The sequence below is a fragment of the Passer domesticus genome, chromosome Z (genome assembly GCF_036417665.1).
Source record: "Passer domesticus isolate bPasDom1 chromosome Z, bPasDom1.hap1, whole genome shotgun sequence".
NCBI lineage: Eukaryota > Metazoa > Chordata > Aves > Passeriformes > Passeridae > Passer > Passer domesticus.
Window position 1 is genome coordinate 73,730,565 of NC_087512.1, and position 27,756 is coordinate 73,758,320.

Genomic DNA, 27,756 nt, shown 5'->3' on the forward strand with positions numbered 1-27,756 from the left:
CAACACAATTAGACTAATACAACTTAGTGATAAATGCAAAAAGGAAAACATAAGCACTGAGTGACAGAGTGCCCAAGAAACTCCAGAGGTAAAGATTAAAAGAAAAGACTTGAGTGGAGAACATTTTGGTGCAGTGGAAGAAACAAAGGAGAAATTGGGAAAAATGCCATAAGCAGGCCTGAAGCACAATTTTGCATGAATTGCATCTGAAAAACATTTCTTTGAGACTTTTAAATTGTGAAGTCCAAGTTTTCAGTTATAATAAGGTCTGTCTAGGACATTTCACTCTGTTTTAAATATTCTTGAGGTAAGAGATTTGGCTAGTGCAAGATAAAATGTGCCCCTTAGGATCTGGGGAGAAAAGGTCAGGACCTAGGAAAGCAAAAGTCAGTCAAGGGATCATTGTAGCCTCAAAGTGTTGTTCTTCACCTCAACACCCCATCAGCACATCAGCATAGTATTCCCTCAGCAGCTCAGCGTAGAGTTTGGACCAGTCTTCTAAAGTGAACAAAGTCAACTCTTCTTCAAAACTGTCCTTGGGAAAGTTGGTTTACAAGGAGTAAAAAGAAGGCAAAAAAAGTTTCAGGAACTCCATGCTATATGAACCTTCTTTGAAATGGCAGAAGTTAAATTTGGAAATTGTCCTGGAGATAACATGGGAAAGTTCAAAGAGTCGTGTAATGGTTTGATTTGGAAGGGACCATAAACATAGAATTAAGTATCATAGAAAATTAAAGATTTTCTAAAGGAAGGGATCATATAGATCATCCAACTCCAACCTTCCTGCCAAGGGCAGAGACACCTTCTACTACATCATGCTCCTCAGAGCTCCATCCGACCTGGCCATGAACTTCTCCAGTGATGGGGCCATCCACAAGTTCTCCTGGCACTCTGTGCCAGGGCCTCATTACCCTCATCAGTAAATAAATTCTTCCTAATATCTAATCTAAACATACTCTCCTTCAGTTTGAAGTCATTCTTGATTGTCCAGTTACTACCTGCCCTTTTAAAAAATTTCTCTCCATCTTTCTTGTAGGCTCCCTTCAAGTACTGGAAGGCCTTAAAACAGATCACCCTCAAGCCTCCTTTAAGGCTTCCTAAACATAAGTGAATCCACCTAGCAGCTGGACTCATATTGTGTTTATCCTGTAAGTACCCCTTGATCTCAGTCTTGAAAGACCTTAGGCCTGAATGATGGGGCTGAAACAGGTTGAGGCCCAGAACACATTCTCTTTCCTTTTGGTCCATATTTTGGGTTATTGGTAGCTGTTATGCTCCACTGTAGGTGTGCAAAGAGCTTTTATCACAACATAACAAGTGTGACATATTCAAAATAATACATCATTCACATCTAAAATACGTGACAGGTCTGGGTTTGTTTTCTTTTGTCTCCCCAGTAAGAAGCACAGGCAGTAATTTCAGAGTGAAGTCACAGAAACTGCAGAGTTTATTTTCTGTTGTTGCTGAATTGCTCAGTTTTGTTTAAACCTTTGGGTTTGCTTGCAAAATTAGCCATGTCCTATCTACTCATTGGGAATGCATTTTTAGAGTGAATAAGGTGGTATGGATTGCAAAAGCTTAGTTGTCCAGAGAGTGATTATAATCTTTTGTGCATCGAGGGCTGCTCCAAAGCTATTCCAGAATGATAACTGCTGATAGCAAGTCAATCAAAGCTCTCTGTGACAAAAAATGGAAGTCTCATTCTGTTTCTTGGCAGAAATGTACCTCAGGAGTTACCCAGCAGTAGCAGAGCTTGCTTTCACCTGTGTGGCTCACAGACGTGTGATCAGCCTCTTGTTTCTGCAGACGGAGGAGTCTCTGTGGGTGTTCACAAGCCTTGAAAAGAAGCAGCCTTGCAATAAATGACTGGAGCTCTCCAGGCTGTCATTACTGTGCCCAGCACATTCACAGTCATAAAAGCTGAAAATGCAGCAGAGTAAAAGCAACAGCACAAGTGCACTATTTGCTAAGCTCTGAAAGCATACTTATGACTTGGTAGATGAAACAGCAAAAGGAGCTGAGTGTTTGTGTATTTGCGGAAAAGAACAAGGATGAAATTCCAAGTAAATGAAGTTCTGGGAATGAAAGGGGAGTAATGTCACTGTACTGAGGGACTGAATAATGGAATAATGAATTCTTTGATTGTTCACTTACCTGAATGGTCAGAAAATATTTCCTGAATTACAAGAATAGATTGCAAAAGCCACCTTTCATCATGGCACAATATGGATAGGGGTTGTTGTGCTTTTTCAGGCTGATATTCCCTAACTCAAAAAAAAAAAAGTGGTAGTCTTGAACATTTTAACTTGTCTTTTAACCAATATGTCTCTTAACCAACAGTGCTGTAATTGTACTCCATTACCAAAGCAGCTGAGAAAAACCTGCCCTGTGCATAATCACATGAAAGATCATTTTGGCATATCTTTTCAGTTTGTCATTTTTTAGAGTAACTGTAAAACAGATGTCATTTAGTAGTAACTAATTCAAATAGCTGGTAGCTACCAGGGGGAATAATTCTTTGAATTAGCCATTATAATGGATTCAGCACAAAGAAAGAAAAATTGGAATTTTCTTCATCAGCCACCACTCCAGGTGAGCTTTCAGAATAGATATTTGTATTGTCATTTTTCTACTTTGGGCTGGAGTACAGTTAATTTCCCCTATAGTAGCTAATATAGAGCTATGTTTGTATTTATGCTGAGAAAGGTCTTGATAATATTGAGATGTTTATGCTACTGTTGAGCCTCACATATCCAGCATCAAGGCCTTTGCTGCTTGTTGTGCTACCCTGTCAGTGGTTAGGCTGGAGCTACACCAGGAGCTGGGAGGGGACCAAGCTGGAACTGACCCAAGGGCTATCCCACACTGCTGAGCATCGTGCTCAGCACATGAAGCTGGGAGGATAAAAAGGAATGCTGGACATTTGGAGTCATGGCTTTTGTCTGCCCAAGGCACCATTAGGTGATGGAACCCTGCTCTTCTGGGTGGGGTTCAACACCTGCCTGCCCATCTCCAGCAGCCAATTAATTCTTTGTTTTGCTTTGCTTGTGTGTCAGGTGTTTACCTATTAAACTGTCTTTATCTCAGCCTGTGAGATTTTTCACTTTTATTTTTGAAGTCTCCCCCCCAGTCTTGCTGGTGGGAGCACGAGCAAGTGGCTGTGCTTCGTTGCCAGCTGGGATTAAACCACATCATAGATAACAGCAGCTTTGAACTGCTTACCACAGCTCCTTGTGCAACTAAAGCCACATTGGCAAAAAAAAATTGTTCCAAATAAGCAAGGGAATGACATAAATTTTTTGTGTAGTCATGCAATTTCAAAAGAGGGAAAAATTATCAAGATACATCTTTGGGGTGTCAGGAGCTTGGCCATCCTCTCCAGCTGCTTCAGCTGCTCTAAGCTGGGGGACCCCTGACCAGATGCTGGAGTGCAGCCCAGTGTCCCAAGGACATGAGCTGCGATTTTCCTGCTGGCAGGCTCAAATTGTAACAAAGATGCAGAGCAAATTGTCAGGTTGATTTACTGGCAAGCACATGTTCCCTGTCTGTGTCTCTGTGTATTTTGTCTCCATCTTCCCAATTCTTACTATCCCTTGTTGTATTTAAAAGGGGCTTGTCCAGATAACCTTTAAGAAGCAGGAATTCTCCTCCCAGGTACGCCTCCAGCTTCCTCCTGAAAGAGGAAAAAGTACTGATGTACTCCATTCTTTTAAGAATTTGGTTCACTATGTGAAAAATTAATTTAATTTGCTTCTGTAATTCTTCTAAGTATATCCTTAGCACTGATAATCCCCCTTTTCTCTGTCAGCTCTAGTCTTTACCTATCAAAAAACCCCAAACCCATGTGATAGAACTTCTGTTAAACTAAATAATTACGAAAGATATCAGTTACTACAGCCTACAATGTAAATGCAGAATAGACATAAAAAGTCTACTTTTGTTTGGAGACGGGATAAGGGGCAGTCTTCCAATAGAGTCTTGCAATTATATAAATGATCACTTGGCAAGGTGTAAGTGCAGATGGGTATTTGGTTTTAACTACTTTTATTTTTGTTCAAGTAAGCACATCTCCTTTTTTCTTGTTTTTTCCTTGTTAGCACAGACTATTTTTGTGGTTTGTTTCCATCAGTTGAAGCTATGGTGGCAAAAAATATAACCAATAAATAAAAAGGAAGAGCTTTATATCAATGAAGTCTGATGCTTTTTTTTGGCTGGAGTTGTCATCATGCTGCCACCCAAGTATAATTTTCTCCCAGTCCCAGTGATCTAATGCCAGGTGGAGAAGTTCTGTCTTCTCCCTTACATTATCCAAAAACTGTGCATCAGCAGAACTATGCCTAAAGGTTCATACATGGAGTCAAAAAATCTTATAAAGTTGTGAAAATAGTAAGGAAAGTAAAGGTTCTCCCTGTCACACAAAGTAAATATTTTTATTATGGAGCAAATTCAGTATTTTATATGTTTTGCAAGTCTACCCACTGAATCAGGAGAGAAATATTGAGGAAGGTTGCTTATTTCTAGATTAAAGAGATGAGGAGAATAACAAAAACAAATAGATAACATATTGATGTAATTTCCATAAATTTCCTACTACACATTCATCTCTCTCCAATTAGCAAATTGAGAGTGAAAATACAGGAAGGTGACATCTGCTTTCTTATTAAAAAAAAAAAAAGGCAAACCAAAAAAACCCAAAAAAAAACTATGTTCCAGCTAAAGCAGCATAGAAGTTTATTGACAATTGTAAAGGCCACAATATTCATGGAATTGAAAGTATATCATCAGTGTGCTCTGTGATACTTTCTTTAATTCAAGGGCACTTTCTAATGCAAAGTAAGCAGATATTCAAAAAAACAAATTCAAAAGTCCTTCAGATTCAATTTAGAAAGTTCTTTATCACATCTGGCAAAAATAAGTCTTAAGTCTTCATTTTTTTAAACAAAATACATAAATATAGAAGCACAAAGCTGTCTCAGAAGTCAAAACCAGCTTGGTGTAATCCTGTCATAGCATGGTAGCTGCACCTGAAATATTCTAAGCAATAATGAAATAAAGTTTGTCAGGGGAGATAACAAACCAATTTCAATAGCTGAGGAATTAATTAATTAATTAATTAGCAACTTTTAAGAATAGGAACTTTTGAGGAGTAATTAACTGTATAGTTGCACAAAGCAGAGAGAACCAGTTCTGCTGGTAGATGAACCTTAACTACAGCAAAGCACTTACATCCCAAAGTATCCCCTCTGTGGGAACCAGCTGTGATACTTAAAAATTGATATCCTAGCTTATGTCTCACAAACATACCCATGTAGACAAGCCCTGGGGTTACTTTAACAAAGCCAGAGTAAATTCTCTGTTAGAAAAAGGCCTAAAGCCTAAAAATGAAAGACCAGATTTTCAAGCATCCAGCTGCTCCTGTTGTAAAAACAAATGCTGGTTTTTTTCCAAATCCAGTCAATGAGAATTTCAAAGACTTACAATAACTTTGTGTTCTCTAAGCAGCATCTGGTCTCATCTGATCTACATTAATCTTAACAAATACATCGCTTTCACTTGCCTGTGCAGCATGAAGTTATGACAATTTTTGTAAAATGTCCACAGGCCATGTACGTATGAAAACTGAACAGTAATAATCATATTAAGGAAAAATAACTTTCTCTTTTTTTTAAATAAAAATGCAGGAAATACAAATAGTCTTGAACATTAAATAGCAAATACTTCATTCTTAGTGTATTGTATTTAACCTAGCAGATTACAACTATGATTGTTATATTTGACATTAGAAGACAACTGCTTAGAGCAGATTGAAATACTGGGAATGAAAATGGGAGATAAGAAAAACATTCTGTGGTGGTTTTTTTCCAAAGTTTGTTCACATTTTTGCTATCAATAGAACTACAGAAGAAATTATTAGAAGCCTTATATAAAAGTTATTACAACTATTTGTGCTCCAGTAGTAAATAGAAGTGCAATGCAAAAAGTTGAATAGAGAAAGCTTGATGAAAAAATTTTATGAAAAATCTCACTAATGAAAGAACCATATACTTAGTTTCAAGGAATAAAGAGCAACTGAATTGGGCTTCACTATCCTGAAGCAGGCACCAGAGGAAAATATTCTGATCTAATCTGTTTTATTCTAGTCTAGGGTAAATGATAAACTATTCAATTCTTAACACTGTAGAGATTCTAATTTATGGGGGGGTTTTTTCCTTTCTTTTTCTTTTTTTTTTTTTTTGAGTTTTTTTAAAGAAATTAAGTCTACAATTTCTGCTAACGATAAACAGTGTGTTCTTCAGTACTTTACTTCTAAAATGCAAACTAGTGACTTCCATAGGAATTTTCTTCTTTCATAATGAAAGTCTGAAAAGGAATCCCAGAAAAAAGAATTTCAGAGCATGATACCACCAGTTCTTCAAATCTTTCTAGTGCTCGTAGCAGGTACGTAACACTGCAATATATTAAGACTTTATATAGCTTGAAACAGTAACATATTTTAGATGGTTTTATCATTTTCTGGTTTATGACTAAGAATTACCACCATATAGATGAAAAAGAAGGACTTAAACTTTAATCTCAAACCAAATAACCCTGCCTTTCTACACTGCAACAGTCCACCCTACACAACTATCCAAAAATGAATAAATTAATTGTGTTGGGAAAATAGATTTTTCTCCATAATCTCATAAACTGCCACTGCACAGGGAATATACTTTTCCCTATTAAAAACATGATCATCCTTTATGATATTTAATGCAGCATAATGACAAAATTGAAGGCATAATTTAGAGATCATCTAGCCTATCTCTTTGCATAAGGCAAACTCAGCAATATTGATTTGATTCCTGACTGATGTTTGTCCAAGTTACAGTTAGAGAAACTCCACATCATCCTCAGACAATGTGAGTGCTTTGTTATTGGCCACTAGGAAGGCTGTCTTAATGCAAAATTTAGAGTTGTCTCTTTTTTCTATGGCTGATAAATTTTACTTTGTCACCCACGTGTATAGAAGACAGACCATTTTTTTTCTACTTGTAGTGATTTTTCTATCAGTCAAATATCTATTTTTCCACAGTTCTTTAGATGCGAAGCAAAATGTTCAGGTTCTCCTTCTAGGAAATATTTAGTGTACTTCTGAAAATTATTTCTCTCATTTGGTTTGTTGCTTTCTTGGAAAGCAATACTTAAAATTGAGTGGTTTTTATCATACTGCAGTTTACTAATTCAGCTGCCTGTAGAGTAAGTATTTGAGCCTAAGGAATGAAGACTCCAGAAAAGAAAAAAATTAGTGGCAGTCAAAAAATCTCATTGTGAGTGAAAGCAATTGTATTCATAAGAATGATGTTACACAACAATACTGCACACTACTTTCATGGAAAAATAGAGAAAATTTCATATTATTTCAATGCCTTATAGTTTTCTGCCTGCAGTTTTGCTTACAGTATCCACAGCTGGGGTGGAAGGAGTGGGAATATGTAGAGGATTCCATTATTACGCTGAAAATAGCAGTTCCAGTGAAAATGCCAAATATTTCCAGTAATCTGGTAATCTTCTCAACATCAAGCAGTCACTAATATGAACATAATTTCATTCATTATCTTTGCCTACAAGAAAACTGTCTATTTTTAATATGTGTATTGCCATCAGGACTATATTATTTTGACATCTAAAATACATTATATTAAAATATGTTTTTAATAATTCAGGCTGTGGAATAGGTATTCATTGACATTTTACTTTGTTCTTTAACTGTTTAAAAGAAAAATAGAAAATGGTAAAATAAAACAAGACAAAGAAGATAAAATGAAAATTTCTACTCACATCCCCCAGTATCAGGAAGCTTAACTGAAATTTGAATAATAAGAAATTAATTCAGTGAGAGATCCCAGATATTGTTTTCTTGTCATTAACAGAGAGCTCATGTGAAATACACTGACTTTGTTAGCTGTTTAAAAAACTAGGAGGCTCACCTATAGAAATCAAGAGTGAAGGCTAAAGGAAATAAAAGTATTTATTTAAATTCATTCAGTGTTGCAAGGTTCATACAGAAGTGATTGGACTGGAACGTCCTCAAAGTTGGCATTAATAGAGATCATGCTCAACAGGTTTTTTTGGGATTTTTTATTTCAATCTGAATGGGGATAAAATTAGAAAATTATGAATCCTGGCAGAAAGTATCTTCTACACTTATTTATTTTGTATTATTTCTTAGACCATGAAAACATTAAAGATCCTACTTCTGTATTTATTTTTTGCTACATTAGCATACAGAGCAACTGACATCAGACTTAAGAATGCTTCAGAAACTCAGTTGTGCTCTTCACTTGACAAGAAACATCAATTAATTATTTCTTCACTTGTCTGAATACAAAAACACACACAAACACATATTTCAATAAAACATAGTAATACTTCACATAGAGATTTTTGAGTCAGCTGTCTTGTAGCAGGTGATTTTGGTGTAGAGGTCTGTGGTAGATGTCTTCCTAGTAGCAGAAACATATAGGGATGAGTTGACAGTACAATTCTGTTTTGTCACTATTAAAAGAATATCCTCAAAATAGTGTCTAACCCTCATCATCACTCGATAACTTAACCCTTAAGAATGCCTAATAGTTGTTTACAGCATGTGTAGTATCTGCTGTCACTGTATTTGTGCTTCTTCAGTGGGATTTGTAAGGTTTGGGGGAAGAAATTAAACCCTTTCAGCAGCAATCAAGAAGTGATCATTATCTGCTGTCCACAGTAAACAGCAGAATGCACTCTTGCATGTGATGGTAGGAAAATGCCTATCAAGGAGACAATTTGTCACAGATACACATTACCCAATGCTAACATGTATAATTCATGTGCATAAGTCAGATGCTTGTCAAAATTTAGATGCGAAAACCAACCCAAAAAATATATAAGTTTCTTCCACTTTGATAGGATATGGAACAGTTAAGCTCCCTATACCATTTTAAGGACTTGCCTGTACAGAACGTCAATAATGTATTTAAGATTGTTTAGCTTTTGCAGCCATTTGCTGCACACCCAGACACGAAAATGGGGATAGCTTTATGCCTTCTGAATGGAAAGCACCATATATGTTAAATTAATTAAATTTATTCTCTGATCTGCTTGCAAAACAAAGAGAGAAAGGCAGAATAACACTAGCTGATGGCTACATTTAGCCATCCAAGTGGAAAATGAAGGAGACATTGAATTTATTTATGTTTAAATTCACCTGTGCAGTGCTTGATTAATTTGCCTAAGCATTAATTTGCCTAAGCAAAAGAAAGAAGTGCCAGTCCTTGTCATGATTGCAAAGGATTTTCACTACACAATTGTTCTGAAGTCTTCTCCAACATTAGTTCCAGGTGTTTAATTTAAAAAAAATGCAATGTCTCAGACAAAATTCAAAGGAATAATTTCATTGCCAAGCATAAATTTGGTCAATATGACCTTCAAGAGTTAAAATATTCAGCATGTTTGGAACATGCACACAGACTAATTTTATATAACTTATGGTTTTCTCTTCTCCACTCCCACTCTTTCCTGCTAATCACAGGAGCTGCTCTGCTAGGCAACAGTACAGAAAGGCATTACCATTAGATGTCAAATGCATCTCTGAGAAATTATTCTTCCCCACTGTTCATGTATTCTTCAGGAAATAGTTCAGTGAAAGTTCAACAAAACAGTGAATTCATTAAACAAACTCTGCTACTGTGACATGGTGTAAATCAGTTTGTTCAAATTCTGCCATGCTCCCTCCCTGTTCTAAAACAGCTTCTTAGCTTTATTAATAAAATCAAATGTATTTTTAAATTATGCTAATAATTTTATTAATTTTGTACTGAATATTATTTAAATAATATTTTTCTCTCTAATTTAAGATTTTTAAAAACTCTGAAGTATAAATGTTACAAAACTAGCTTTCTTATCGGCTATAACCCCACCAATGTCACTAAAAGCCCAATGACATCAAGACACTTTTACATTTAACCAGAATGTTAACCAGAATTAGAATGTATTAGGCATCTGAATTAGAGTGAAAAGTGACAAAAGTTAGCAAAAGAGGGAAACAACAACAGGATAATGAACTGAAAGGAAGAACTTAGGTACTGAAACCTTACAGGACTCTTGGTGCTCTTAGAAAGGGTGGAGTTTTTGCTAGCTGGTATTCTTCTGATAGCCAGCCTAGAATATGCCTGCAGAGGTAGTCTACAAGGTAAATGGAATTATAGCTAAGATCTCAAAAGCTTACTGTTTTGTGCTTTTACATGGGTATTTCTTAATGGAATACAGCCAATTAAACTTTATTGTCTCGTAAACCTCCAAGCCTATCTCCTTTTTATGAGTTCCTGATACTGCTTTCACAACTATTGCAAGTAATTTATAGTGACCCATGGCAAGGAAATTCAAACGGTGTATTGCCTTATATAACTAAGCAATTCCTCAATTATTGATTAATCAACTAATTATGCTATGAAAAATTCTTCTTTTGTTTATAAGAGATTTAGCCCAATGGTGTCTGGATTCACCACTCCGAGGAAATATGCAGGCTATATCTACATGTTTTAATCATTTCCTTCCAATCCTAATGCCACCTGAGAGTAAATATCTAATTCTAGGAACATTTACCTGTATAAAACTGTCTTTATTTTCATTAGATTGTAAGACAAACAGTTCTTGTTTATTTATGTTCTTCTAGGTTATTTTTACATTTTAGTTTTCAGTGGAGCTTTATCTTGAAAAGCCCACTCAACTGATCTCTATTCAGTATTGCTCTTCATTTCAATTTTACACTACGTCTCAGTGACAAATTGAGCAGTATTATCTAAAAAGCAAAATCTGGCCCATCATTATTTATTTCCTGAGATCTCCAAAAAGTTTATTTCATGTAGATATTTTGGGTTTTCTGCATTTATTCGCATTTCTCCAAGTACTTTTCCAAGAAAGTCTTTCAGGGAGCCTTATTCTAGAGTTAGTCTATTATATTTAGTGCAATTATCTGGTCTCCCCATGGGCAGGGGAGCCACTGCTCTCCTTCCTACATGATCTCACCACCTCACAAACTGAGGTATGGTTTAAGTTAGTTATTCCAGCCAACACAAATCTCAGTTGAAGATATGATGTTTCACCTGATATGTACACAACTCTCAACGCCATCCAAAGCCTGTGACTGTTAGACACTTGGCTGCAATGCTAAGAAAATTAACCATGTAAATAGATGGACGTGTAGCAAACCTTTTAATGAGTCTGAAATAAAGGTCAAATTTGCAGCATGCTTGAGCTAATGTTTTCATTTTATTTCAGAAAAATAACTTCGGAGATGTAATTGCATCTCTTCAAAAATCTCATTTTATATTAGATGAAATGTTGGAGGTTGAAATTTGTTTACTTTGTAGAGATTAGCAGAACCATAAATTTCATGTGCTTTTTGTTATTCATGAGACTAACTATCAAACAGCTATGTAAAGAAAGCACAATGCAGTGCTTATAATTTTGAGAAAGTGACCACTGCAACTCACAACTGCTAGACTGTTCCACTGTTTTTTATGGGTGACACAATCCAGATTCAGACCCAGCATGTATTATTCCTAACTCCTGCTGTTGGCAAGAAACCAATGAACTCAGAGCACTCAATTGCTACAAAATTCTGGAGCTTTGTGTACTACACAGTCATTCTTTTGTCCTTCAAAAGTAACAAAGTTCCAAATGCTACCTATAGAGAAAGAGCTATTGCAACTAGAAAGCTTTGGAAAATCTCGTTAATATACATTAATGAGACTATTTTCTCTTAAGGATACAGAGAGATTTATAAAGCATAGCCCAGATACATGGCACATATGGATTTTACAAGACAGTCCTGAAAGTTCATTGTTTTGACAACAAACAATATGAAGTATACAAATATGGATTGATCTCAGAACTCAGAAAAATTCCAGTGATTGGAATATATTTTAAGAAATTATTTGTCTTTGTTCAGATGCCACTGTTAAAAACATACCATTCTGAAACTGTCAATACAATTTATACCCTGCCTTTCCATACTGCTTCAAAAGGGATGTGTTATAATATCACAAGTATTTTGGCACTTTTACATAAATAAGCAAAAGGCGTGGTCTATCGAAGCAGATTGCAACTGAAGTACCCCACCAGAATACTTATTTAGATGAAACAAGACAAATAGTCCCAAGTGAGATGAGATTAAACAAAACCAAGTGCCAGGGCCTGCCCTTTGACCACAACAACCCTCGGCAGCACTACAGGCAGAGGACAGAGTGGCTGGACAGTGGCCAGGCAGAAGGGACCTGGGGGCACTCATTGATGATAGCTAAACATGAATCAGCAGAGTGGCCATGTGGCCAAGAAGGCCCATGGCAACCTGGCCTGTATCAGGAGTGTGACCAGAGCCAGGGAGGTGTCTTCTGCTTGCATTTGGCACTGGTGAGGCCACACATTGTCTAATTCTGGGCCCCTCAGTTTCGGAAGGATGTTGAGATGCTCAAACATGTCCAGAGGAGGGCAACAAGGCTGGTGAATGGTCTGGGGCACAGGTCCTACGAGGAGCAGCTGAGGGAGCTGGGGTTATTTAGACTGAACAAGGCTCAGGGGTGACCTTGTCAACCTCTATAACTCCCTGACAGGAGGGTACAGCCTTGTGGGGGGTCGGTCTCTTCTCCCAGCAACCAGCAAGTCTTAAGCTGTACCAGGGAGGTTTAGGCTGGACATTAGGAAAAATTCTTCAGAGAAAAGGTGATTTTGGGCATTGGAATAGGCTTTCCTGGGAGATGGTAGAGTCACTGTCCCTGGAGGTGTTTAAGGAAAGACTGGACATGGCTCTTAGTGCTGTGGTCTGGTTGACAAGGTGGTGTTTGGTCACAGATTGGACTCAATGATCTCAAAGGTCTATTCCAACCTAGTTGATTCTGTGATGCTCTGGAACTTCTTTTGTTGTCTCATGATTCATAGCCTGTTTTGTAGGCTATAAGTGAATTGCATGCATCACGTCAAAGCATGACTTGGCAAAAATTAGAACTCATGTCCATATTTTAAGAATAAGTGTAGGTTTTGCCTTAGTCCCACAGGTGACTAAAATAAAGACTATAAGTACTTACACATAGGGATAAATTTCAGATCATATCAAGACAACATTTCAGTGCTGTTTCAGTCTCAGGACAAGAAAGTGCATTAATTTCAGTTAAAACACAGAGCCAGTAAGAAATTATTTCAAAACAGTATTATTAGAATATCAAATTTGCAGTCACAGCAAAATATTGAGGCAAAAAAAATCAGAAAAATGCAATGCTTTCCTGCAGATATCTCTTTCAAGTGATTGAGCTCATGTTATATTCAACCCAAAAATTCTAAAAGCATTGATGCCATTGATTTTTCAGTTCAGATTCCCACTGGCTGGATCCACTTTAACATCCTGTTATCTTCTTCTATATTCATGAGCATGGTCCCCACCTATGTTTTTCTCAAAAGATGTTATTTCTCCAGTAGCACAAGGGCTAGTTACAATTATACACTAGCTAATAATCTCTTGGTTTTGGCCCTCTCTTCACAGGACCAAATTTGTTTCATTACATTTGATGGAAGAAAATGCATTTCATGGCACTGGAAATTACATAGAAAAAAACCTGGCTTTTTTCCCAGATCTCTGTCTTTTGTGAACAGTCAACCTGTTTATAACCATTGCCCACAAAGTCTTGCTACTGACCAAAGTGCCTTGAATTCAGGTTTTATATGAAGTTTAGCCGTATATAACATCACAGATCACTTTGGTTATGTGTCATTAGGACTGATCTGTAACACAGCAAGTCTACTGTACATTTGCAGTAAGTTTGGTGAGCAAGCCAGACTGTTTTCAGTTGACAAGTTGACAGATAGGAAAACTTTCACTAGCTGTCAGTTCACACGTGAATTGTCTCAATTTTCTCAAAAGATAGGGCTTTATTTGAGTTTGCATCTTGGTTTTCTTAGGTTCCTAAAAAGACAAGACTGATACAACAAGGAACAGAAATCCAACAGTCCCAGGGCCTGTACAAACAAACACATTTAGATCAAACAAGCAGTGCAGTCCTGCCATCTGTATCAACACAGTGTTTGTCAATTGCCAAAGGGTAAAACAGATTATGAAGACACTTATTCATGCTGGTGTAGTAGACATAAAGTCTTCACAGTGCATTACAAATTCACATAATGTTGCTTTTTCATTTGGACTTCTGATTGATCTGAGCTGTATGAAAAGTCCATCTGCATTTAACCAAAGAGATGCTGAGCAAATACAGAGCTGCAGATGCTGAAGAACACTAATTATTCCAGCTGAGAATGACATTAAGCTACATTCAATCATTTACTCCTCATTGACCCTTTTCCTGAAGGCAAAATATGCCAGAACTTTGTATATTTATTAGATTACTTATGTTAGGTCTGAAAGCAGCTAAGAATCCTTGAATATAAATGTTTACCTACAAAACCAGAAACTTTGCCCAAATACAGATGAGTGGACAAGGATGTATGCATTAGCTTCAATCATCTATAATCACACAAAATAGATTCTCTGAACATCAGGATAGAATAGAAATAAAGATCAAAACTACTAAAAATAAGTTTGAAAAATAAAAAAAAAATAATAAAAATTAAAAATAAATTTAAAAAAACCAAAACACCTGTGTATGCACATGTAATCTGTAGCAAGTCAAAGTCCTGAGCCACTGTTCTATTTTAATTAGAAAATTTTTAAGAATCAAAGGGGTTTACTTTGGAGTTTTGTTTCTTTTTGCAATGTTGTCATAAAATTAGATGCCTTATTTTATTACCTGTCCACAGGCATTTGATAACCTATTTCTGGATGGCTGCTCTTGAGATATATGTTAGTTTTTCTGGCAAAAATCAATGGTGATTTTAACATAAATTATGCTTAAGCTATGTAATGTGTTGTAAGATAAATCCATCATCTATTAAAATGTCTCTTTTATCTTCAGTGTCTTACATGTCAATGTAGTGATCATTGATCTTACCAGCCCAGCTTAGGAACTGCAGCTCTAGGTTTTGATAATCTGAGCTTCTTGAAACCTTTATTTTTACTCAAGTACTCAGAGAAATATGCCTTTCTGTGAATGCCCTGACCAGCTTCTACTGAAGAAAACAGGAATCTGTCCAGTGAATTTGTTTAGATTTGAAGCACATCCTGAGAATTTTTAAAAAACTTTTCACAAGACCTCTAAGTCAGTGTATAATGAGCAGAGCAGTTGTGTTTGTCTGTATAGTTAGCCAAGATTATAAAAAAAGAAAAAAATTAAATTATTCTTTAATACAGTTCTGATGATTCTCCATCCACAGACCCCTATTAAAATCAACAAGAAAACAAGCAAGTATGCATGTGGTAAAACTCACTTTAAAGATCATATATTATCTGCCTGTTTGTGTGCAGATATATTTTTCTATATTAATTTCACTGAAAACAAGATAAATAAGAATCTGGCCCCCAGAGTATTATGGAAACAATTAAAATCATTAAGAACTGGCATTTTATTTTAACATAAACCAGAGCCTGATATCAAGTAGGTTATGGCTAAGTAAAAGAAGAGACTCAAAAACATCCACATGCTTGCTACACATGCCACTAACACTAACCTATAGCACTGAGAAGGCAGGTTGAAGACAGTCCATGAGTAACAATAGGACTCCCATGCTAAAAAAGAGGCCAAGAAACTCCTATAAGACTCTCAGATACATAGCTGCTAAACCAGGTATCTGTCACAATCAGAAGCAAAACACATCCCAAGGGGTCTACTTCTGCATCAACCATGCCTCCTTATGCTTTGGGAGTAACCTTAAAAAAATATTTTAGAAATTAAGACCATTGTTTTTTTCATTGGCCTAAATAGAGACTTTTCATTTTGTGTAGCAGACTGGACTGTATTAATGAAAAATCTCATTTATTCTTTCACACCCACTACAGCTTTTGTTAAGAAAGTTCCAGGAATCCTGCAGTTGTTTATGAATAAGAAAAATGTTTGAATCATTGTTCAGAACTTCTGGAAATTATGTCTTATTTCTATTGTCACAGGAACATCCTGTGGTGAAAAGGATTCTCCATGCCAAAAAAGTTAACATTTACTGGTATGAAAGATAGATTTCACAAGTCAAGAAAAAAGAAAAATCCAAGAGGTTTTTTCATAGATAAAGAAAAATAAACCAAACCCAGCTGCAAAGATTTTAAGCAGACCAAATGTTAATATTTCACAAATTCTAATGCCACATTTTTGCAGAGATGGTAAATTAGCAGATGAACTTCTATTCAAAGATTCATTTTCACTTGCCAGAGCTTGAAATGTGAAATGTGAAAACACATTCTGAAACAGCCTCAACCTCTTTTTAATGTGTTCCTTTTTATGTACTTCTAGTAAAATTGAAGGAGAGTTTGATTCACTTCTCACAGAGAAGCTACAGCAGTTTTTGAAAGGACTATATATTGAAACCTGAACAGAGGTGGGTGCTGGTAGACATTTCACTTCTCAGGAAGTTCTCTGGATATGAAGTTATCATTATATTCAGCACAAAGAAACAGAACACTGGAAGGAGAGATGAGAGGTGTGAAGGTCTGAATGTGGAGAAGACAACTTTTAGGGTGTGCAGCCTGGAGGTGAGGAGAAGTCTGTGGGCTCCAGGGGTCTCAGACTGAGGAAATGAAACGGCTTATTTCTTGTCCTTGGGGAATACTGACAACTTCCATAATTCATTTTTTCAACTTTAAAAATAAGAACATGCTGATTATATTTTTAATATTTCCAAGATAGTTAGCAATTTTTCTTTTTCTAGACAAATATATTCAGATTTGCAAATCCCTTCAGATACCTTACAGCTGTTGATTCCTTTGATAAATAGAAAATAATTTCATAGGAACAGGAGGAGTTAGATAAGACAAATTCTTGTGTATTGTCTTAAAGCTGTTGCCTAGAAATGTTTGAGCACATATTTAATGTGACTAATTCTGTTTATATTAACAGAATTATATGCTGTAGAAAGGTTGAGCACCAAGTGAGTAAATATGGGACTAAACCTAAAAATGGCCAGAGAAAGTATTTTGCAGTGGGAAACTTGGACAGCCTTCTATAAAGCATGAGGGAGCAAAAGAGCAAAGAGAATTCAATACATTTCCTAATGTTTGAAAATTTACCCTTTTTATAGGATTTTCCTCAAAAGTGTTCCCACTCACTCCAGGGAAACATCTGCATTGAAAAACTTTCAATCATTCTAAGGGGATGGATGAAGAAATTTGTGGGTGAATTAAATTTCTCCTTGAAAGCTAAATCCACACAGGCATATAACCAGCTTATTTGCCTCATGAATTAATTCAGCATATAACTATATCTGAATTACATGTGCTCTGGTTACACAGATACTTTTAACAGCATCCATTTTCTTCCTCTTCCACTAGAAGTATGTGGTACATTAGAAGGTTGTGTCCTGATGTCTGTAGTATCAGAAAACAGTGTTCTGTCCTGTAGAAAGACAGAAAATAAAGTATCTAAAAAAAACAATGATCTCATACCGGATATGGAGCTGACTAGATCATTTATTACATCTAGGGGTATTGAGGTAGCAGAAACAACTATATGGTTTTCTGGATGTATACACAGCTAGAATCATGAAGAAGTTTCATGAAATTGAAGAAAACAGCTGCAAGAAAGAGATAAAGACCATTTGAATCTGATATTACATACCCACCATCACAGTGTGGCAAAATTTTATGAGGCTATTGAAAAAAATAAGTCATCAGTCGTATGGAGCAATGGCTCCATATCTACACTGGTCCCTCAAGAGACACCCTTGCCAGATCAAGCTTACAAGGAGAAGAACAGGTCTTGTTTTTTTGTTGAAACACTGTGGAGATAAACAGATTTAAAACAGAAGCATAATTGGCAAAATATATGTGAGGTAGTTGAAATGGACTGAAGCATCCCTGTTTACTCTGTCACATCAGTCTGCACTAATCTTCTCCATTTTAAATAAAAAAATCACTCAAATGCCCAGATCTTTGTGATCTCTGATATTTTGCCATTTCCAAAAAAAAAGCAGTTGCTATTCTCAAACAAAAAGTAAAGGACATCCTCCAGACTATCGAAGGAAAATAAGTACCTGGATTGCAGTGTAAAGACTATCTGTGCCTCTCCAACTCCAAACATTGTCCAGAAATTTTAACAAGGAGTGATGGTAACTTTGAATGACCACTAGTTAAATTAATTTATTTAAGACAACTTTTACAGTCCAGACAAGGCAAAAAGCATACTGAGGCAAAATATTAATAACAACATCATATACAGCTTAAAGACTCAATGTACGGGGTTTGGCTTCACTGTTCCTACAGCAAAATCATTTAATCTAAAGAAGATCTTCACACTCCCCCAAGTATGTCCCAATGTGTCACCCAGCATTACACTCCATATATTCGAAGTTTGATTTTTTACAGGATTTGAATACTGGGCTTTTTAAACATTGTTTGAAATGCTTGGCGGTATGTGAGGAAGTACATTAAAAAGTTTTTGCTCTTAAACTCCATCCTTCAGAGGTATTTATATTAAAAAAAAATTATTAAGAGGGTCCGTCTGAACTGAAGACAGAAGGAAAACTTCAATGAAAGGTCCAGGAAGGAGAAAATTACTTGGACAAGGACAGATTTGTCTGCAAAGTGTTAATAAGTTCCGGCTGTACCTGAATGTTAAACCTCTGGGGATGGCATCAAAATCAGTGCAAGTTCATGTTGCCTCATATCCTCTCACAGCTGTTACACAATGGACAATAATGATTTCTGAGATTATTGTCCTCAATGCCCTGATTTTCCCATTAATTTTCAAATACCTAGGCTGGTCTAACCTGGGATAGGCTCTGGGCTTTGTCACATCATCAGCTCTGATTCAGCTTGTGGGTCCGATCCAAACCCAAGAATTTTCCAGGTAACATCTGAGCAATGAAGAAGCTGAGTTATGTTTTTGCCAAGAAATATCTGAACTAAGGTATGAATCAAGATTTCTTGGTACTCAGATGAGGTCTATCAAGGTTCTGAACAGTTGAGAGGTGAAATACTCTGCACTTTTCTGCGAAAGCATATTCACTTTAGGAGAAAATAGTACAAATAAGGAGTCCTATGACAACTTTGTTCTCTGTGTCTTTTAAATCCATTTTTGCTGCTGGCTGCATAGCAAGACTCACAGCTCCATGACAACCTATAGTGTTCCACAATGGAAATATCCTCCCACTCCTCCCATGTATTTCTGGAAGCTTGGAGCAGTATGCAGGGTTCATTACTCTAAGAGGTCATGTCCAGCATCATATAAGAACCTTTCATCTTGCATCCTGACCTGATTCATCTTCAAGGTAAGCTCTTTTCTTTGCAGATCTTTCATCCTACTTTGCAGCTAGTGAAACAAACTTCAAAAGTTGGCACCCAAACAAAGAACAAACCTGCATCTGCCTTCCTTAATTACTTTATGTAACCTCAGCTTATGCAAACTCAGAAAAGCCAGTCATTCAATTCCACTTTCTCTAAAATCTGACCTCTCCTATCCTCAGCAGCCAGGGTCCTGAAAGTTCCTCCTGTAGATTTCCACCAGGTGTTTGTCACAGAGCAAGGAGTGAAGGATGTGGAGTTTCTGACTGAGACCCTGGTGTTGGTTAGGTAGCACAGAAAAATGGCAAGATCCCCACAAAGGATGTAACATTTCTGACTAACTTGACTGAGTTAAGCAAGACCTTGAGTTTCAGTCAGGTTATTCACACTGAGAACCTAAGCACTTAGAAGCAAAACCACCTCCTGTTACCTCTGTCCATAGGTTTATTACCACTGAAATTTATCCAATCATTGATTTTGACCAGTGGCCAGTTACAGTTTATGAAATTGGAAACATGCTTTGTTCCCCTTCTCACTGCTGAAGAACTGATTCAGTGCTGAAGGGTCTCTCTCAAAAAGTTATGTATACCAGCTTCACTGAGGAGGAGCTAAAAATTGCTATCTGGTGGAAAGTGGAGTAAATTACTCAGGGCAAACTATTTGCAAGCTATTTGCAGAACATTGGGAAGTCATAGCCATAAAAGGCAGGCATATGCACAGAGACAGATGGCAACGAGGCTGTCTTGGAGGGGAGGCAGTTAGAGTTTGGGTGTAAGAAATTAGGAAACCATTGATAGAAAAGCTTAAAAGTGGATAAGGGATTGATGGTTGTTTTTATAAACCATGTAAGGAAATCTTGAATAGCAGCATGCAGAAAGTAACATGAGAAACAGGTGTATACGAAAAAGTCAGAAAAGGAAAAATATTAGCTAATAAAAAGCCTTCTCCTAGCATTATATAAAAACGGTCTGCATTATACAGAAAAAAAAAGGTGTTAATATCACGGCAAGCTACAGAGAACCCCTGTTTAATCCCTCTCCATATATTTCTTATCATTCTCTATACTCTTCACAGGTGATGGGTTTCTGCAATAAAATAGTTTCATGGGTAGCTTGTTTTGAAATAACTAAAAGAAGTATCTGAATGTGACAGTAAATTCTAAAAATGGAGAGGAGATATTTGTAATTTGGTATGTAATATCCTTATTTTAGAGAAAGAAAAAAAAAAGGCATAGAGAAATAAAAATTAGTTTCTGCATTCCCATATTGAGTCCATGATATAAACTGGAAAAAATACTATCTCTTAAATTTTTGAAGGCATTTGGGGTGGCTGAATAAGATGACTACCAAAATCAGATATTTTTTCAGATTTACTATTCCTTAAGACATACACTGTTAAATAGTTTCTCCATTAATTCATTTTCATATCCATTTGGAGTGACTGTCTGGAAAAAAAGGAACCTTAGCAACCAGAAGTGTCTCTCTGGTATATAAAAGCCTTTTTCAATTAAAGAAACTAAGGCTTTGCATCTGGGTACTTACTTTAAAAGCTGGCATTGAAAAGATAATATAGGCCTGCCCAGTCCTCCCCTTTACAAAGTCCTATTATTTGACATACATCTAGTAGCATGTACATTTGAGGTTACAGTGTCCTTAACCAAGGCTTCCTGCAGTTTACACCAGACCATTATTCTGTACACAATGAGACATAACATTAAAAATGCATAGCACACCTTGCCCAAATTATCTCATTGTTCTGCCAGGACAGAAAACATGAGGCATGCATGCTTCATGAAAGCAACTGTCTTCCTTCTTCTGGTATTGGTATCCTTAGTTCCTTTGTATGTTAGTTTGTTTAAAATGAGGATTTCTTCAGAAACACAAAACAGTATTCTGGATGCACATAAAGATTCTTTGGTGAAACCTGAACTCATTTTTTCGTTTCTAAAAGAAAATCCTTTGTTTTCCATCCCCATATTCTAGTAGGGGTTTTAAAGACACAAAATAAACCTAAATATACCATCATAAATTACTGCCAGATGATGAATGCTTTTTGAATGGAGAGAGTGGAGCTAGTATCCTAATCCTATTGAAAGTCAATGAGCACTGAGAGTCAAATTCCAGTCTGAGCACTTTCTCCAAATCACACACAATTACCACTTCCTAGGTTTTTCTTTCTGTGCTGGAGTAAAATATCAGCATCATTTTTTTTCTTTTCTCCCAAGATAGACTTGTTTGTATTTTCCAGCCTACAACCACATTTAATCTTCAATTCAGATATCTTATGTTATTAGGTTGTCTTCTTATTACTTCTCCATCCCTATTGGCGTTCGTAGACTTTCCCCATTTATTATGTCCTGTGGGTTTCATTATCATGTAGTTTGCCCCAAGTGAGAAAATAAGCTTGTGCAAATGAATGGTATTTCTCTCCTTTTTTCAGCTCAGCTATGCTTATCCACACCAGTGGAGACTCTATCTGACTGTCCCTAGAAGATTGTTAATTGAAACCAGAAGTAAGCAATTGACTGCATTATCCGGTGCACAGAATCCCTACAATTATACTCTGATGATAATCTTTCAAATCCAACTCTCAATCCCCATAAAACGCTCATGCACTGTCTCCTGAGAAATACAGTGAATTAGTATTTTCTGCAAGAAGTTATTTTGGGATAAATTGATACAATTGTAATACATTTCAGTGAAGCTGTATCAGAAGACAGTTCAGCTTGGTCAATCATATGCTATTCTAAACTGCATGTATTAGTGAATCACATCAAAGGGATCCTTTGTTTTAAGACTATAAATCTTTCGATGTACAGGAAAATAGAATTTTGTTATAAAAATGAAGTCTATTTTACGCATGAGATAAATGCACAGCTGAATCTGGATTAAAAGAAATAAAAAATAAAAAATAAAAAATAAAAAAAAAATTTAAAAAACAGCACACACAAATGAATAAAGAAAAACATTTTGATTTTTGATGCCTTGTTCACAGATTAAATCCTACATATCCTACATGTATAAGAATTGTGGGATTTCTTCCCCTCATATGATTCCCTAGATAAGCAGTTTTATACTTGTACATGCATATATGAGGACGTACAACACTAATATGGACTGTGGGGGAAAAAAAAAAGCTGAGGAACAGCAAAGACTTTTATTTATGTAAATACAGCAGACTTCTAAATAAGTTGTGTGTAAATATATAGCTAAGATATAGATATAGATATAAATATAGATAGATATAGATATATAGATAAAAAAATAGTATGAGGCTGCTTAGGATTCATAGACTGTGGAAGAACAACACTATTACAGAAACTTTGTTTCATCAACTGAGATTAGCCTCTAGATATATGTGGGTATAGGGAAAAAATTGTTCCAAGAGAAATTTTTAGAAATAATAATATTTCGAAATCATTGGTATTTTCTTTTATGTTTTTAATTAACACATCAGATTTCCACTGTAGTTGATCACACATCTAAAATAGAAAAAAATGAAAAATATATATATTTGTATTAGTTATATTTTCCCAAGTTTAAAATAGTTCATGTTAGAGATGTGATAGATATGAATGTAGAAATACTAGATTTTATGAGTATATTTGCTGTAAAAATTTACAAATATTATTAGTGACTGAAATAAGAAATATTTTATGTTCATCCATGGCCAAAACAACACGGAAAGACAAAAAGTGAGTGAAGCCATTTTCCAGTAGTCTTTACTAAAATAAACATATTTCTTTACAGCTCTGAACTGTGGGCATGAATAAATATGTTACTCTAAAACAAGTCACTTTTTCACAGGTTTTATTTAGATGAGATTTACTAGTTTTCAAGTATAGAAAAGAAAATTCTTTTCATGAGGGATTTCCATAACGCACATAGGATGAGTATGTTTACAAATGGAATTCTGCAGTACAGTGTGGAAACTATGGCAAAGGGTTAGCCTGTGTAGGCCAAGAAACTGCCCCTCCCTCTTTCTCCACCTGAAAGAAACTTCATTTCTTCTGATCAAAAAAATGTCTCCATTTTGCACAGAATCCTGTTAAAATTTATGTCAGCATGGAGTGGGGAAACAGAAATTAAGACATCTGTTTTGCACGTAGGAGTGCAATTTTTGAGATGCAAGAACATCCACAAAAGTTCTGTCTACAGTAGTTTACCCTGCAACCACAATAAAGTCAACTAAATTTCTCAGCTAAATAGTAGACACTGTTTTCACAGTGTCTACTATTTAGGAAATTTATTTTGGAGTCTGGACGTTGTTACAAAGAATAAGTATTTCTGTGTCTAAATATAGCAGGTATGGCAATTTGTGATTGAGAATAAAAGCTAAAATAGAAGAAAGTTGAGAAATTACAATCCAAATATCACATGCAGTTAAACCCCACTTCTCAGAAAGATTAAATTGCCATTCATTTCAGGCAGAGTTGTGGTGGTTCATGGTCCTTGTTACAAAAATTGCAAAGCTGAATCTGTTGGAGTTTCCAGTTGAATTCATGGCTCTGAATTAAGTCTTACTTAATGCCAGTTGTTTTGAGATTATTTGAAATGTCATGAAAGTATTCTCCAATTTAGCAAAGAGACTGACTTCTGCCATTTCCTAACTGAAATGGCAGAACAGAACAAATTAATTTAAACTAAACCTCACCTAATGAAGTCAGTTCAGAAAAGATTTTCTGACTTGATAAGTTATAGCACTAAGGTTGCCACTGTCAATAAGATATAATGATAATGCTTCGGTAGGAAATGCAGAAAGCTGTATCAAAATTTCAGCACATCTCTTTGTCAATATCCTGACCAAAAAGCTTTGTAGTGGCTTGTCCATTGCAGCTGTGTCATTGCAAATTACAGGATGAGACTGTGCTCAGTTACTGATCAGCCAGCAAAAACACAAGTGTTTTACTGTCTGTCAGCAGGTTAAAAGGATTCTGTTACTTAGGCAGCTTTTTAAGCAATTCAGTTGTCAAATAACTCATCTGGTTTTATTCCCTGGCAGTGTTGCGCTGAATTAATTTGCCTACTGCTTTTTGCTCAACATGTTGTTTGCAGGATTACAGCATGCACATCACACAGTATTTGGGCCTTTGCCTGTGAGGCAATGCATGTGGATACAAAAGACAAAATTCAAAACAAAGTGAAGCACAGGTTTTGCAGTAAAACTGACACCAATTAAGTTATTGCTCTCAATAGCAATCATGTTGTCTAACCATTTCCCTCATAGTGTAAGACAGAGAAATTTACTGTAAACAGCTACACAACTATTTCTGGGTCTGCATATGCAGATGTAAGGGATTGCAGAGAGTTCACAATGAGATGGAAAAATTAGGATATGGATACATAAAGAGGGAGACAAAATTTCAGTAGAGATAGATTGAAAATACAGATAACTGTGAAAGGCTGAGATGTGCAATGAATATTTTTTTCAAATTATCATGATTTTGTCAGTGCTTTTCATGCAAGGAAAAGCCTTCCAACTAAAATCACCAATGGTTGCCGCTGAGCTTTGGGCAACCAAGAGGGGCAGAATTTAAACTGTAAAGAACATACCAAAAATAAAACAAAATAAAAAAGCAAACAAAACAAAATAAACCAAAACAAAACAAAAAAAAAACCACCCAAAGAAACAAAAACACGAAACTAAACAACCCAAAAAAAACCTCAGCCCAAATAAACAAGGAAACCAATGAGGCAGACACCAGATGTCTATAACTTCTTTCCATCTTCACCAAATACAAATTACTAACTACCACTGAAAGAAATTATAAGGGTCCTAAATATATACAGGAGAAGCATTCACGTAGTGTAGAAATTAAGTCTGCATGTGCTTCTCTTTAAAAAGTTCATAAAGTTAAAGGTCACTAATTTACTGAATTAGTATAGAATTCAAGGTTCTTGAGACTTTATGACTTTCTCTAAACACATTCACATCACTGCTTTAGGTCTTGATTTTGAGTGAAACTGAAACCAACAAAATAATTTGTCTGGGGATTAATGAAAATACTTTCTACATAAGAGTCAACAAGTAAATATAAATATTTTTTAATAGAAAAGGACATAGGAAATCATTCCCATTGGACTGTGTCACATTGTGACTACTAACCTAATTCCCATTTATACAAGCCAGTAAGTCATTTATGCAAGCATCTTAATCCCTTTGAAACTAAAAGGAATTTTGATTTAGTAGACACAGCTCTTTATGTTCTCAAGACTATTTCTTGTCTTCTTGCTGAATCTCTCCCCAATCATCACTTCTTTTTTTCAGATTCCAAAAAATCAACCCTTGACTTGCTGTCTTGAAAATTCAGTAATGTCTATAAGACATTATAAGAAAGTCTAAATCTATAAGAAATCAATAAAATCACTTTCTACATTTAGCCCATATTTGTTATGGGCTAAAGACCTTTACCTGAACTTCATAATCCATCTTGCACATTGATTCTTCTTCTCTTGATCAGAAATACTGAAACAAGAGAAGCTTAAGAGAAAGGACATCAGAACCAGTAGAACATAACAGTTTAGAAAAAGCAGAATCCTATTTCCTCCCTTCTCCAAACTGTGACATTCCCAAAGTCAAATTTGACCGTATTTTGGCTTTTTTTAATGCATCCTTCAAAAGCTGTCATGAAAAATAAGTCATAAGCTCATTGCTATAGTAAAATGCATAATTAAAAATAGGAAAATTAAAGAAATAGAGAAATTAACCACAACTCCTAAACCAAGTATTCAACCTTGTGCTTACATAAATAGTTACCCGGAGAACAGAATTACCTGTGTAATTTAAGTTATACTCTTATGAAAGGAATTTTCTGAATCAGATTCCTGACATATATCAATATGTCGTCTTAGAACTAGAAACAGAAACCAAAGTTGGTGAGGTCCTTTAAATATCTTTTACCTAAGCCTTTTTTCACACTCTCTTAAGGTGCTGAAAAATTTATGTTGCAAAATATGATTGTAATTCTATCCTGCATGATGTCACAGAAATTAGGTGACATAGGCTTTTTTTTTGTTTTTTTTTAACAGTTTGAAATATTCAGAGAAAACTTTTGGTATTTTTATCCTAGTTGTCATACTAAGTTTAGGAGGTAATATTTTCTCAAGTTAATTGGCAGCAATGATCATCAAACATAAAACACAGTGCAAGTGCCTGAAGCATTATCTGGGACTTAGACTCACCTATTCCCTTATCCCAAAGTTATTCATTGTTTCCCCTTATCTGTCATGTGTCAGAGAAGACCTAGCATTTTTTGAATGAAACAGTAAAAATTCTTTCCAGGGACATGGCAAATACATAACGCTCTGTTTGACTTGTAATAATTAACCAATACATTTGTTTCAGCTTTTAACAAACTTAATTTTTTCAAATTTAAAAATCTGAATTGCGAGGTATAGAAAAACAAATTAACTTTTATGACAGGATTCAAATCACTATCGAGTCTTGGATTCATGTCAAAGTGAGATTCAAGTGGGCATCAGTCTTTCCTCCCTGCATGTTACCCTTTGGTGGAAGGGAGGCTGTGTTTTTTTGGGCAAGAAAAGAGCTGAGAAGTTAATCCTAGGACAGCACAAGGTCTGCCTTTTTTGGATAGCTGGTAATGTCCCAAAACTGCCTAACTCCTACAGTACTAGAGAGCCATAATGCAGTCAGTCTATGATGGGTTCCTGAAAATAGGACACTGTTTAACTTGAAGATTTATTTTTAAAGGATACAGGCAGTTATTTGGATAGACAGGTAAACTGAAGTACCATAAGATAATGTCAAATATGCCTTTACTTGTGCCATTGTTGGCTCAGAGCAAAAAAAGTCAAGATTACCCCACCCTGTAGACCCCACCATTCTTACCTAAGACCAACACAGGTCAAAAAAAATCTTCCTATTACTGTAAAATGACAAACACAGTAAAGATAGAGGCAGAATGCCTTCAGTTGCATTGTCTTTAGAGCAATTTGGATGCAGCAAACCCAAGTTACAGAAAAATTGCAGCTCACAGCTGTCATGCTATGCAATCTAGTAGGAAGAAAAGAGAATCATTATTACTAGTATCCCAAAAGTATCTCCAGTACTCTGGAGATACCATTTCTTGGCACAGAAATGCTAACTGCTCCCCACCAGCAACAGTTCCTTGCCATCATTAATACTAACCAATTATCAAGCTAGAAATGGGTTCAGTACAACACCAAACAAAAAAATCAGGGCAGCATTTAGTCTTCTCCCAGGCCTGTGTTTCATCAGACACTGTAAATAATATGAAAGTGGTACTGAAGTTCAAAAGGAATAGTTAATCTGAAATAATTTGCCTGTAATGAGCCCTCCCTTTCAAAAAGCTCTTAGATTTAGGCAGCCAAGTGGTGAGTCACCGGAAGCTGAGT

At 35.9% G+C, this 27,756-nt stretch overlaps 1 long non-coding RNA gene across 3 annotated transcripts in view; it reads right to left on the reverse strand.

Moving 5' to 3' along the window:
• LOC135289428 (uncharacterized) overlaps positions 1–27,756 on the reverse strand; it is a 148,118-nt gene that overhangs the window by 42,693 nt on the left and 77,669 nt on the right. The gene's annotated exons all lie outside the window — the stretch shown is intronic.